A 15388-nucleotide genomic window follows, 5' to 3' on the forward strand; every position below is an offset into this window, starting at 1 on the left:
AATTCGCGATTATACCCACCCACGTTATATTGTACGAGAAGAATTTCTGGAATAATTGTTAATACACCCAAAGACAAAAATGTATTAGCTGCTGAGCTTAACATTGTTAAGGATTTGATAGCTAATTGAATCCATACTTCTGAAATTATTGTTTTTAAAATAACAGCAGTTAAACGCATACCACATTCAATTAATCCTTTCATTCCAACTCCAATTGTGTTTATGTTTTTTGTAGTAATCATAAGATAATTCTTGGTATAATATTTTAAAAGAAACGCCAATATAACGGGGGACGCAAGAATGCTTTCTTTGATCAAAATAGTCTCGCCCATTGAGCGTATTATTTCTAATACAGCATTCCCAACATCTTCCCCCACCTTTGATGTTATAATACCTTTATAATGGCCTACCATTAAACCACCCACATCTCTTTCGTTTTGGGGCTTTATGAGGGTTACATTTTCGAGTCTTTTGATTATTTTATCTGCTTTGTTGGTAAAAAATCCCAGCTCAATCTTTTTTTGTTGATATTTTTTTCGGTGTAACCGGGGTTTAGGGAAAATTTGTTATCGTTATCATCTGTTATGGCAGATTTAATAATATATGTAATAGGTATTGTAGATAACAGAACTATATCTGAATCAGACAATTGATTCATAACTGCATCCCCAAATACGAATCCTAAAACTTTCCTCTGCGACGATTTTTCACAGGTATCCGTTTCAGCATTATAATCTTTACGAAATCTTTGACAATATTCTTGGTTATATTTTATATTTTGGTAATGCACATCCCACGACAAAGGTGGAGCATCCACCAATCCAGACATATCACACACCTTGGCTGGATCATTGGCACAAAGCTTTAAATAACTTTCTTTGGTTAAAAAGATGAAGATGGGGATGATAAATTAGAAGATAACAAATCCTTCTCTTTTTTATCTGTATTATCATCATTTATTATCCACCTTGATGATGGTAATATAGCAAATCTTTTTAGATTTGTCAATTGCATACCACAATAACACTTTTCAATACCACTACCATCAGGGTAATGTTTCTCTATGGAAAATGTTTCAAAAAATATTTCTGGTCTTTTATTAATAGCATCAAAGAAGAATCTTGATTGTTTTAGTTAATTTAAGGTTTTCTGCGAGAAAATCATTAAATTCCTCGTAAATTTTATAGCAGGCTTCACTACATGTTGGTATATTGTCATTAATAATATACGATTCGAGACATGGTTTTTTATAATCGTGTTTATAACACTTGAGCATATTACAGCCCAATGTAGTAAACTCTGCTACAAAATGAAAGGGATATTTTTTTCTAAATTCATCTGGAAAATTTGATGGTTTTGGGGTAATATCTCCCCAAGGAACATTTCGAATAATTATATTTTTGAAATATTTGGCACCTTTACGAGACCTTAATTTTTCAAACATTTTACACAAAGAATTCCATCGGTGCTTAATAAACCTTGTATGATATCATTGTGTGTGGGTAATGGATATTCAAATGATGGATGGAATGTTGGTGAATTATGGAACATTTTTTAATTACATTTATTATTTCTTATAGACAAACAAAGGTTACGACAGTATAAATATAAATAACCATTTACTTTTTATTCCACGAAATAAAAATTTAAAACTATTTTTCCAAATTTTCTTGTCTTTTTTTAAAATCATATAAAAATAAAACATATAGAAAATATTTCAAATTGTTGATGATATTTAAACTGGTTGTTTATTCCACTATCATATATCATTTATCTTATTCTTTCTTTATAAAAAATGATAATTAAACATAAAACGAGAACAAAAACAACGACAATAATAATACATTTGATTATACTCTTGGTAATTATTATCATTCTTCATATCATATTTTCAAATTTTACTAATAAAAATCAGATATCACTGCTTTATTTAGATAAAAACAATAGTCAACAAATATTACAAAAAGAAGATGAGGGAGTGGAAATATATAATGTATTACCATACACCGCAACAACAAACAAAATGCCTTCTTGGGATATAGAAAATGAACACGAACACGAGAACGAAAAAGAAATTAATCCTCCTTTTTTCACTTGTTCCGAAAAGAAAATATTTCAAAAAAATCATCATCATCACTTTTTCTTGATAATAATGAAGAATGTTTAGACATAAAATTTCCTATATATGATAAAACATCTCATAGTTTATTATTATTTCCTAAAATTAATCAAAAATATTTATTACCCAATAGTAAAGAAATACCTTATCATAATAAATTTGGTGGATTCGGTTACTGTGGATTTGGGAAATTATTATTTGATATAAAAACTAGTAATAACTGGTCTTGTTTTTGTTATGCTCCAGAATATTTTGGAGGAGAAATGTGCGATGAACCTCAACAAAAAATGATTAAGGAAAATAAATGTATTAAAGTTGCACATAGAACTAATATTCTTAATGAAAATATATCATCCTTTTATCCTTTTATTGATGGCATCTGTACTCATTGTATTTCTCCGGAAACTCAAGTACCCGTTGTTAACGCAACATTTCCTTTGTGTAAAGAAATTTATAGTGAGGTAGAAGAAAATGAAATTATAGTAACAAAAAATGAAAATTATTTCAAAGATCCATGCAAATATGATGCATTAAATCCTCATTTATATAACAGCCCAAACAATAAATATGTACCAGGTTATGGTTGTGTTTGTGATTTTCATAATGGCTTTGTTGAAGGGATATTAGAAAACCACAAGAGCTCAAAAAAGGAAGAAAAAGACGAAGAAGAAGTGTCAAATATGTGCATTTAAATTGGAAAAAATAGCCCAACTTCATTTCATACAACAGATATTGCATATTATACACTGAATAATAATTTTAAGCCCATACAAGTACATTCTTAGAAAGAAATAGAAAATCCATTTAATATTATTTTTCCCAACAAAAAAGAAATTTTAGTAAAACAACATTCTTTGAAAAAAGCAAACAATCATGATTGGTTAAATAGAGTTATCAAACCATCAAGAGAATTTCCAATTCGTCATATGCATCACCCACATAAAAAATGGCCAGTCGTTCATAAGAAATTTTTAGTTAATCAATATACTCAAAAAGAGTTAACCCATCCAATATCTGCCCTTAGATTAGCAATGGGAAGAGGATTTGAAACCAAACACTAGTATGAAACAACTAATAATCGTTTTTTGAATAATGCAGTACTTGGGCGTCCTATAGTTTATACATTTCATAATAACAACACACCCTGGACGGGAAAAGTCTTTTTAAATCCATTGGGAGCAGTTTATCGTCAATATTACGGAGCTACTATTTTATCAAAACCAGGAGAAATTGTAAAATTACAGTTAAGGGGTTATAAGCAAGAAGAGTATCCCGATAATTCTATTATCGCCTTACCGCCCGATTATAAAAAAGAAATGATGGATAAAAATCAAATTGTATACGTTCCTTCGATTTTTCTTACTTACAAAGTAGAAGATTAAGTAATTAATCAACTAACACCTCTATACATTATTAAAAACCCGCAAATTAATATAACGGTATTAATTTAACAAACAAACTTAGATGTTTATAATCACTACACTCTTTTTCTTATTTATAGCCAAATTTATAATAATTTGTTACTTAAACACAATTACTTGGAAAATAATTTTATGTTGGTAACAATTATAGAAAATATATATGTATATATATATATATATTATATAAAATATATATATATATATATATATATATATATATATTATATAAAATATATATATATATATATATATATATATATATATATATATATATATATATATATATATATATATATATATATATATATATATATATATATATATATATATATATATATATATTTATATATATATATATATATATATATATATATATATATATATATATATATATATATATATATATATATATATATATATGTATATATATATATATATATATATATATATATATATATATATATATATATATATATAAACTAATAATTTCTATTAATATCGATAATATTATTGTTGATAACACTTACATAATGTATGAAATAAAAGAAATCCATGGAGATTTGTTTACGTGTCCAAAAAAATGTATCATTGGCGCATTGCGTTTCCCGGGATTTTTACATGGGGGGTGGAATTGCTTTAACTTTTAAGAAAAAATTCGATAATGTTTAAAAATCAAAATTGTAGTGTGGGTAATGTAGCCTTTTTAGATGAAAATGAACGATTCATTTACTATTTAGTAACCAAAGAAAATTACTGGGAAAAACCTACATATATGAACTTGTCTCGTTCTTTGTTGTCCATAAAAAATCATGCATTTGAAAATAATATATCTAAAATAGCGATGCCCCGTATTGGGTGTGGAATAGATGGTTTAAGCTGGTCAGACGTTAAAATTATTCTTCGTGATATTTTTCAATTTACACACATTGAAATAAATGTTCATTATTCATAAGATACCGAATAAAAGCATTTGCTTTATTATTGTTATTCTGATATTACGAGAGGAATAAATGGAGGGGGGTGCATGATTAATTTATTGTTTCTCTCTAATATTTTTTTGGATTTTTCATATATATTAAAAAGATTTTTAAAGTTTGATATTAAAATAATCCACGTTATGATAAGCATAATAATTATAAAGAATAAAACAATTTTATAATATTTCATATATCTAGTTTTTTATTTTACTTAAAAAATATAAGATAAAAGTAGCCTTCTTGTCTTAATTATTAATTACGTATATTTCTTGTGGTTAATACAATTCTCATCATGCATGTTTTTATAAAAACCTTAACAGGAAAAACTATAACAATAGATGCAAACCAGTCTGATACTATAGAAAATATTAAGTATAAAATTCAAGATAAAGAAGGCATTCCAGCAGACCAACAACGCCTTATATTTGCAGGCAAACAATTAGAAGACAATCGGACACTTTCTGATTACAACATTCAAAAAGAAAGCACCATACATCTCGTCTTAAGACTAAGGGGGGGGGGAGCACCTCATAATAAAATAAAAGTTATTAAAACTTAATCCAAACAACATATTTTTGTACAAAATTTTCTCTGTATTTTATTATCATCCCCCCATTTGGGTAAAATCATTTGTATATAATTTTACTTTGATAGTGATTCATTTTCTTCTTTACTAAATTTTTCGTTTAATAACTGGTACTCATATTCGGATAATTTTAACCCAATATTAATATCATTACCGTAAGCTTGATTTTTATAATAATCTTTCTCTGTAAGAATATCATTAATTTTTTTTGACTCTTCATCTTCATTTTTTTTTTTCATTTGTGATATCCATCACTTTTTTTATGTAAACTGATTTTTTAATATTGTTTTCTATTATTCTATGAATGCATGATTGAATAATGGAGGAAAGGCGTGAATTATCATTAATATTTTTACACTCATTTGCAAAAATATGGGCAAAATCTTTTGGAGTAATTGATAATTTATCAACATCAATAAGATTTTGATTCAGCAATTCACCTTCTAGATAACCTCTTAATTTATTTTCCAATGTTTTTGTTTTTATTTTGCCTAATTTTTTCATGATACTCATTGATAACTAATTCTATTTCAATGGTATATGTATATAAAAAAGTTAAAGAATTCAGTATAATACTTTTATTCATTATTAATTATATACTTAATAGATTGATTAAATCAAATATAAAACTACCAGAAAGACATTATTTTTTTTTATTTATTTACCAGAAGATCCAAATCCTTTATTGCCCCTAGAAGATTGCTTTCAACTAAACAGATATCAATTCCCGAAAAAATTTTATTTGTGCAATTCTATCCCCAATATTTATTTCAAAAGAATTATTTGGATGAGAATTATGCAACACCACTTTTATAGATCCAGTATAATCCGAATCTATCATTCCTGCAACAACATCTACATAATTATTCAGAGATATACCAGACCTAGATTTAATCTCTCTGTGTATTTTGGAAGGAAATTTCATACATATACCAGTATCAATGGCAATTCGTTGACCGACAGGAATATTTTCATTTTGAGCACTATATAAGTCATAACAAGCCGTCCCCGTTGATCCTTTAGTAGGACATTTAGCATTGTCTGAAATTAACTTAAAGCTGACTTTTAAAATATTTTCCTCCATTATAATTATTTCTTCTAGGTGTGTAGTAATATGACTATATAATACCAAGAATATTACCATTTATATGAAATATTTTTGGGAAATAATAATAATATTTATAACCTATTGTGGCAAGCCTAAACGATCGATAATTTTTTTTTTACCAAAAAAAATCTATTTCTGTCTTTTTACGCATATAAAAAATAGGACAGTCACGAATACTGCATATAACTTCTGTAATTAATGATCCTTGACACCTTTGACATTCAGTCCAAAATTGTTTGAATTTTTTTTTCGAGTGTAGCTAATTTTTCAATGTGGTGTGTATACAAATCTGTTTCGTGTACTTTACAATTATTACATAAAGCGTTATATTCTACATCATCGGGTAATATTTTTCTTTTTAATAAAGGAATTTTACAATTCATACAAGTTGGATGTATTTGAAAAAATTGACTTAATGGTCCTACTTTACTTATTAGCTAAACTTTTTTTTTGTGTATGCTCTCTTATTAATATATAAGATTCAGTTTTATCACCGAGAAAAGGTTCAAATATTCTAATAAGTGGCTTACTTAATTGATGTTTTAAATAATAATCATAATCTAATGGAATATTATTTTCTAATACATATATTGGATCTTCAGCCCTTTCATAAATAGGACTTTTTTTAATCCACATATAATAACGTATGGAATTCTATCGCCAAGTTTTGGAGCACTACCGGCATCTCTTTTTCTTAATTTGATGGCTAGCTCATTGTGAATTTGCTTTCCTTTATATTCTTCTGCTTTTTTTGTTAATTCCTTTTTAATAACTAATTGAGAGATGTCAATCTCATTACAAAGTAATTTTGATATGGTTTGTTTGACAAAATTAAGGGCTTCTATTGGGTTTCTATCAATTAAGATTTTTTCAGACAAGTATTTATGACCTTAGCCACGAGTGAGCAATTGTCTCTACGAATTGTTTCTAGCCCCTTGCAATCTATTTTATCATAAGTATTAGCATTTGTATAATAAAGACCAGCATATCTTTTTTATTAATAAGCAAGTAAGGGAAATATATTTTATCAAAATCAAGTTTGATTGGCTTGATAAAAGTCTGAGTCACATGATTCGCCGCCTCCTTGCCCAAATTTATGGCCTCTTCTAAAGTTTCAACTCCAAAATTAATCATAACAGAATCGGTATCACCATATATAACTATAGCATTGTTATATTTTTCTTCAATCTAGTTTTTGGTAAGGGAAATCATCGATCTTCCAAACGCCGTAACACTTTGTGATATATCTAAACACGGCAATTTACCAATTTGTGCGCCCGTAAAACCATAAACAGAATTAGCCAATATTTTATATGCCAGTTGTCTAACATCAAAGACTTTTTTTTTCCATGGATCTACTTCGTTTTTTAATGCATTTTTCGCCTTCTTACGAGCAATTAAAAAGGATTCTAAAATCTCTGGAATTAATCCCTTGCGCTTATGACATTTTACAAAATAATTATTAGAAGGTGTAATGATATAATCGTCAGTTTCCAGTCATTTGATTAATATATCTTTCATCAATAAAGGATGTATAACACAGATTAGGTGCTATCATTATCGATGGATATAATGATAAAAAGTCTAAAGTAACGATTGGAACGTTATAATATCCTCTTTTTGGTTCAATAACTGTAGCTCCTTCATATTCAAAACTCTCCTTTTTATCAAACACCGGTAATACTAAATTCTGTTCTTTGGCTTTTCTTAGTATTTGGGAAAAAATTTTAATCTGTTGTCCTCTATTTATAACATATGATAAAGGAATGCCCGTTACGCGTGCCATTTCTATATAATTGACTACACACATCAATTTATTTAATAATTTTAAAGGGAGAATAGAATCTTTTAAACAATATTCTGCCAGTCTTTTTCTAGTCTGATCATTACCATTTTGTAATTCAGAAATTATAGAATGATGAACATCTTCTTTTTTTCGTTAAGAAAATGATAAGATACAGAATTTAAAGTATATGACCGAAGTTTGTGTTCTTTTAGTATTATTGTTAAAAGGTCCATTAAACACCGTCCATCTATGTTAATGGTTTTGTTATTTCTTTTTCCTATTTGTTTGTTTTGGGTTATGGTATCTAATATTGTAGATTTTATTCCTTTTACCCTTCCTAAATGAGCAAATACTGGCAAGTTTAAATGCTTGACGCGGTTAAGTAAATATGGTAAATCAAAATTATTAATATTATATCCAGTAATGATATCGGGGTCAATAAACAATAGGAATTTTGACCAATTTTCTAACATTTCTTTTTCTTCCTGATATGAAAAAATTTTAGAGCCCACAATAGGAGCACAACTATTCAAAGTAAAAACAACACTTATGAATGGCTCAGTCTCTCCGTGCCGCGTAACAACATTTCCAATTTGTATGACCGGATCTATTTCGGGTTCTGGAAACATTCCCCGTCTTCCCCCACACTCAATATCAAAAGATAATATTCTGAGTGGGGCAATAGACGCCCATTCTCCTTCGGGTTCATAAATAATTATTTTTTCTCACTCAAAAACGTTAACCTCTAATTGACAAGTAGTATTTTTAAAATTTGTCTCATTATTTTTTATTTCCCACTCACCAATAGGTAACTCGATCCAACAACAACCAGGCATCTGAGCATCTGTCATAAATCTAAGTGTAAAATCAACATTTGATTCGTAAACCCGAAAGTGAGTGGGATGTTTATCTATCACTAACCCATTTTCAAATAATCTTAGCTATAGATATTAATTTTGGTAACTTTAAAAAAACACAATGATGACGATGATTTTTTTTCTTGATATCCATATATACTTTGTTTAAACACCCCATCTACACTTAATACGTATTCCTTTAATTTAATTTGATCTTTTGTTTCATTCAAGTAGATTTTTCGATTCAGAGCCCTTTTTATTTGGTCTGAATATGAAACTTGTTTTTGTGAATCTAATAAATTCACAGAAACATATATATAAGGAAAAAAATCCAAATATATTACAACAACTAATATTCCCTATATCATTTAATCCAAATAATCTTGTTATGGGTACCTGCTGCTGCTGCTGCATATTATAACCACCACATTCCTTTTTTCTTACCGGATAACCAATATAATAATCAATATCCATCTGCTGAAAACACAATTTATTTGTATTGGGAGTTGATAATGGTGCTGCTGGCCTATTCCATTCTTGGAGGAACCTATTTTTATTATCACCATTTTCAAAAAATTGCCGCAATTTGCTTATTTTACAACTCATTTTGAATTATATCTTATGAAAAACTATTAGACGTAATACCAATTTCATGTAAAGCCGTTTAAAAATAAACGGCTTATATATATAAATATCTTTTAAATTACAAGGAAAATAAATTTACATTAAATTTGAAAATTGGGACACACATCATCCCGTATTCGTATGCAGAATCCAATAGAGGATTTTGATCGGAGCTATACGTTTGTTTATGAAAATATTAAAAATGAACTATATAAAATTATTAGCGATCAGTTTCAATTAAATTTTACAAAAACTATGGAGGAAGCGTGGATCAAGGCATATCTAAACGCACACACCGAAATAGTAGAACCAATGACGTGCCAACAAATTATAACCGAGGCACAAAAAAGGGGTATTGATGTTACGAATGATTCGTTTGTGACCGTTTATAATAATTTTCGAGAATCAGGATTACTTTCAAATGCATGTCAAACTCGGGCTTGTCCCTATTATTTGGTCCCACGCAAAAATTACAATAATCATGCTAGTGTAGAAAGGAAAATGAGTAAAAATTTCTTTTACGGCTTACATAGAATATGTTATACACATCTAAATGATACCGAGGATGAAATTATGACAAAATTTAATTCACCAGAAATAACTATGGATAATATGAATGCTGTACGATATTTACAGAAAAAATATCAATGCTTATCGCTGGAAAGTTTGAATTAACTTACTTTAGTTTGTTTATCAGGGGCTTGAATATATAAAACTACACCCCGCAACACTCCATAAAGCTAAATGTAATAATAACCCCACCCAAAATCTTGAATTTATTTTGATGACAATAATTACACATTAATCCATACATAAAAATGCAAACAATAAGGGCAAATAAAGCCGTTAATTTTAATAAATACAAATCATAATTTTTTTCTTATAATTTTTTGCCTTAAATCTAAACTTGTAATATCATAAGTAAGCTTTTCAATTTCTTCCTTAATCTTATTTGTGCTATTTTCTAAAATAGATTCCGGTGATATTGTATTTATTTTGTTTTTACTGTTGTCGTTTTGAAAGATTGTGAACATTGTATCCGTTATTGATAAATCATTATAATCTTGAATATTGATGTATTGCCCCAAACTGTTTACTTTTAATAAAGAAATATATTAAAAAAGGAGCGCCATTTCTTCATTCTGATCTATACCCGTTCTTCCAATGTCATCAATATTTTCAGGAAATGTGGTATGAAAGTTGATGATACATATGTTATAGATAAATTCTGGTGTTATGAGGGGAGATATTATATTCCTTGAATATTTTTCTTCGTCTTGTTGTTGATTGGTAATAGAAATATAAGAAAGTGGTGATAAAAATGATCCCTTTTTCTTTTCATTGTTTGATGCTAATTGTTTTAAAATTGAATCTACATTTTCCTGGCGGTAAAGTTCTAAGTGATTACGAGGTAATTCGCGATTATACCCACCCACGTTATATTGTACGAGAAGAATTTCTGGAATAATTGTTAATACACCCAAAGACAAAAATGTATTAGCTGCTGAGCTTAACATTGTTAAGGATTTGATAGCTAATTGAATCCATACTTCTGAAATTATTGTTTTTAAAATAACAGCAGTTAAACGCATACCACATTCAATTAATCCTTTCATTCCAACTCCAATTGTGTTTATGTTTTTTATAGTAATCATAAGATAATTCTTGGTATAATATTTTAAAAGAAACGCCAATATAACGGGGGACGCAAGAATGCTTTCTTCGATCAAAATAGTCTCGCCCATTGAGCGTATTATTTCTAATACAGCATTCCCAACATCTTCCCCCACCTTTGATGTTATAATACCTTTATAATGGCCTACCATTAAACCACCCACATCTCTTTCGTTTTGGGGCTTTATGAGGGTTACATTTTCGAGTCTTTTGATTATTTTATCTGCTTTGTTGGTAAAAAATCCCAGCTCAATCTTTTTTTGTTGATTTTTTTTCAGTGTAACCGGGGTTTAGGGAAAATTCGTTATCGTTATCATCTGTTATGGCAGATTTAATAATATATGTAATAGGTATTGTAGATAACTGAACTATATCTGAATCAGACAATTGATTCATAACTGCATCCCCAAATACGAATCCTAAAACTTTCCTCTGCGACGATTTTTCACAGGTATCCGTTTCAGCATTATAATCTTTACGAAATCTTTGACAATATTCTTGGTTATATTTTATATTTTGGTAATGCACATCCCACGACAAAGGTGGAGCATCCACCAATCCAGACATATCACACACCTTGGCTGGATCATTGGCACAAAGCTTTAAATAACTTTCTTTGGTTAAAAAGATGAAGATGGGGATGATAAATTAGAAGATAACAAATCCTTCTCTTTTTTATCTGTATTATCATCATTTATTATCCACCTTGATGATGGTAATATAGCAAATCTTTTTAGATTTGTCAATTGCATACCACAATAACACTTTTCAATACCACTACCATCAGGGTAATGTTTCTCTATGGAAAATGTTTCAAAAAACTTTTCTGGTCTTTTATTAATAGCATCTAAAGAAGAATCCTTGATTGTTTTAGTTAATTTAAGGTTTTCTGCGAGAAAATCATTAAATTCCTCGTAAATTTTATAGCAGGCTTCACTACATGTTGGTATATTGTCATTAATAATATACGATTCGAGACATGGTTTTTTATAATCGTGTTTATAACACTTGAGCATATTACAGCCCAATGTAGTAAACTCTGCTACAAAATGAAAGGGATATTTTTTTCTAAATTCATCTGGAAAATTTAATGGTTTTGGGGTAATATCTCCCCAAGGAACATTTTGAATAATTATATTTTTGAAATATTTGGTACCTTTACGAGACCTTAATTTTTCAAACATTTTACACAAAGAATTCCATCGGTGTTTAATAAACCTTGTATGATATCATTGTGTGTGGGTAATGGATATTCAAATGATGGATGGAATGTTGGTGAATTATGGAACATTTTTTAATTACATTTATTATTTCTTATAGACAAACAAAGGTTACGACAGTATAAATATAAATAACCATTTACTTTTTATTCCACGAAATAAAAATTTAAAACTATTTTTCCAAATTTTCTTGTCCTTTTTTAAAATCATATAAAAATAAAACATATAGAAAATATTTCAAATTGTTGATGATATTTAAACTGGTTGTTTATTCCACTATCATATATCATTTATCTTATTCTTTCTTTATAAAAAATGATAATTAAACATAAAACGAGAACAAAAACAACGACAATAATAATACATTTGATTATACTCTTGGTAATTATTATCATTCTTCATATCATATTTTCAAATTTTACTAATAAAAATCAGATATCACTGCTTTATTTAGATAAAAACAATAGTCAACAAATATTACAAAAAGAAGATGAGGGAGTGGAAATATATAATGTATTACCATACACCGCAACAACAAACAAAATGCCTTCTTGGGATATAGAAAATGAACACGAACACGAGAACGAAAAAGAAATTAATCCTCCTTTTTTCACTTGTTCCGAAAAGAAAATATTTCAAAAAAATCATCATCATCACTTTTTCTTGATAATAATGAAGAATGTTTAGACATAAAATTTCCTATATATGATAAAACATCTCATAGTTTATTATTATTTCCTAAAATTAATCAAAAATATTTATTACCCAATAGTAAAGAAATACCTTATCATAATAAATTTGGTGGATTCGGTTACTGTGGATTTGGGAAATTATTATTTGATATAAAAACTAGTAATAACTGGTCTTGTTTTTGTTATGCTCCAGAATATTTGGAGGAGAAATGTGCGATGAACCTCAACAAAAAATGATTAAGGAAAATAAATGTATTAAAGTTGCACATAGAACTAATATTCTTAATGAAAATATATCATCCTTTTATCCTTTTATTGATGGCATCTGTACTCATTGTATTTCTCCGGAAACTCAAGTACCCGTTGTTAACGCAACATTTCCTTTGTGTAAAGAAATTTATAGTGAGGTAGAAGAAAATGAAATTATAGTAACAAAAAATGAAAATTATTTCAAAGATCCATGCAAATATGATGCATTAAATCCTCATTTATATAACCGCCCAAACAATAAATATGTACCAGGTTATGGTTGTGTTTGTGATTTTCATAATGGCTTTGTTGAAGGGATATTAGATAACCACAAGAGCTCAAAAAAAGGAAGAAAAAGACGAAGAAGAAGTGTCAAATATGTGTATTCAAATTGGAAAAAATAGCCCAACTTCATTTCATATAACAGATATTGCATATTATACACTGAATAATAATTTTAAGCCCATACAAGTACATTCTTATAAAGAAATAGAAAATCCATTTAATATTATTTTTCCCAACAAAAAAGAAATTTTAGTAAAGCAACATTCTTTGAAAAAAGCAAACAATCATGATTGGTTAAATAGAGTTATCAAACCATCAAGAGAATTTCCAATCCGTCATATGCATCACCCACATAAAAAATGGCCAGTCGATTATAAGAAATTTTTAGTTAATCAATATACTCAAAAAGAGTTAACCCATCCAATATCTGCCCTTAGATTAGCAATGGGAAGAGGATTTGAAACCTAACACTAGTATGAAACAACTAATAATCGTTTTTTTAATAATGCAGTACTTGGGCGTCCTATAGTTTATACATTTCATAATAACAACACACCCTGGACGGGAAAAGTCTTTTTAAATCCATTGGGAGCAGTTTATCGTCAATATTACGGAGCTACTATTTTATCAAAACCAGGAGAAATTGTAAAATTACAGTTAAGGGGTTATAAGCAAGAAGAGTATCCCGATAATTCTATTATCGCCTTACCGCCCGATTATAAAAAAGAAATGATGGATAAAAATCAAATTGTATACGTTCCTTCGATTTTTCTTACTTACAAAGTAGAAGATTAAGTAATTAATCAACTAACACCTCTATACATTATTAAAAACCCGCAAATTAATATAACGGTATTAATTTAACAAACAAACTTAGATGTTTATAATCACTACACTCTTTTTCTTATTTATAGCCAAATTTATAATATTTGTTACTTAAACACAATTACTTGGAAAATAATTTTATGTTGGTAACAATTATAGAATATATATATATATATATATATATATATATATATATATATATATATATATATATATATATATATATATATATATATATATATATATATAATATATATATATATATATATATATATATATATATATATATATATATATATATATATATATATATATATATATATATATATATATATATATATATATATATATATATATATATATATATATATATATATATATATATAATAATAATTTCTATTAATATCGATAATATTATTGTTGATAACACTTACATAATGTATGAAATAAAAGAAATCCATGGAGATTTGTTTACGTGTCCAAAAAAATGTATCATTGGCGCATTGCGTTTCCCGGGATTTTTACATGGGGGGTGGAATTGCTTTAACTTTTAAGAAAAAATTCGATAATGTTTAAAAATCAAAATTGTAGTGTGGGTAATGTAGCCATTTTAGATGAAAATGAACGATTCATTTACTATTTAGTAACCAAAGAAAATTACTGGGAAAAACCTACATATATGAACTTGTCTCGTTCTTTGTTGTCCATGAAAAATCATGCATTTGAAAATAATATATCTAAAATAGCGATGCCCCGTATTGGGTGTGGAATAGATGGTTTAAGCTGGTCAGACGTTAAAATTATTCTTCGTGATATTTTTCAATTTACACACATTGAAATAAATGTTCATTATTCATAAGATACCGAATAAAAACATTTGCTTTATTATTGTTATTCTGATATTACGAGAGGAATAAATGGAGGGGGGTGCATGATTAATTTATTGTTTCTCTCTAATATTTTTT

The 15388-nt window shown here is 27.8% G+C and overlaps 1 pseudogene; it reads right to left on the minus strand.

The window, feature by feature from the left end:
- Positions 1–6326: 6326 nt before the first annotated feature.
- Positions 6327–11719, minus strand: LOC137626766 (DNA polymerase delta catalytic subunit-like; annotated as a pseudogene).
- Positions 11720–15388: the final 3669 nt, after the last annotated feature.

The sequence above is a fragment of the Palaemon carinicauda genome, chromosome 34, assembly GCF_036898095.1.
Source record: "Palaemon carinicauda isolate YSFRI2023 chromosome 34, ASM3689809v2, whole genome shotgun sequence".
Lineage (NCBI taxonomy): Eukaryota > Metazoa > Arthropoda > Malacostraca > Decapoda > Palaemonidae > Palaemon > Palaemon carinicauda.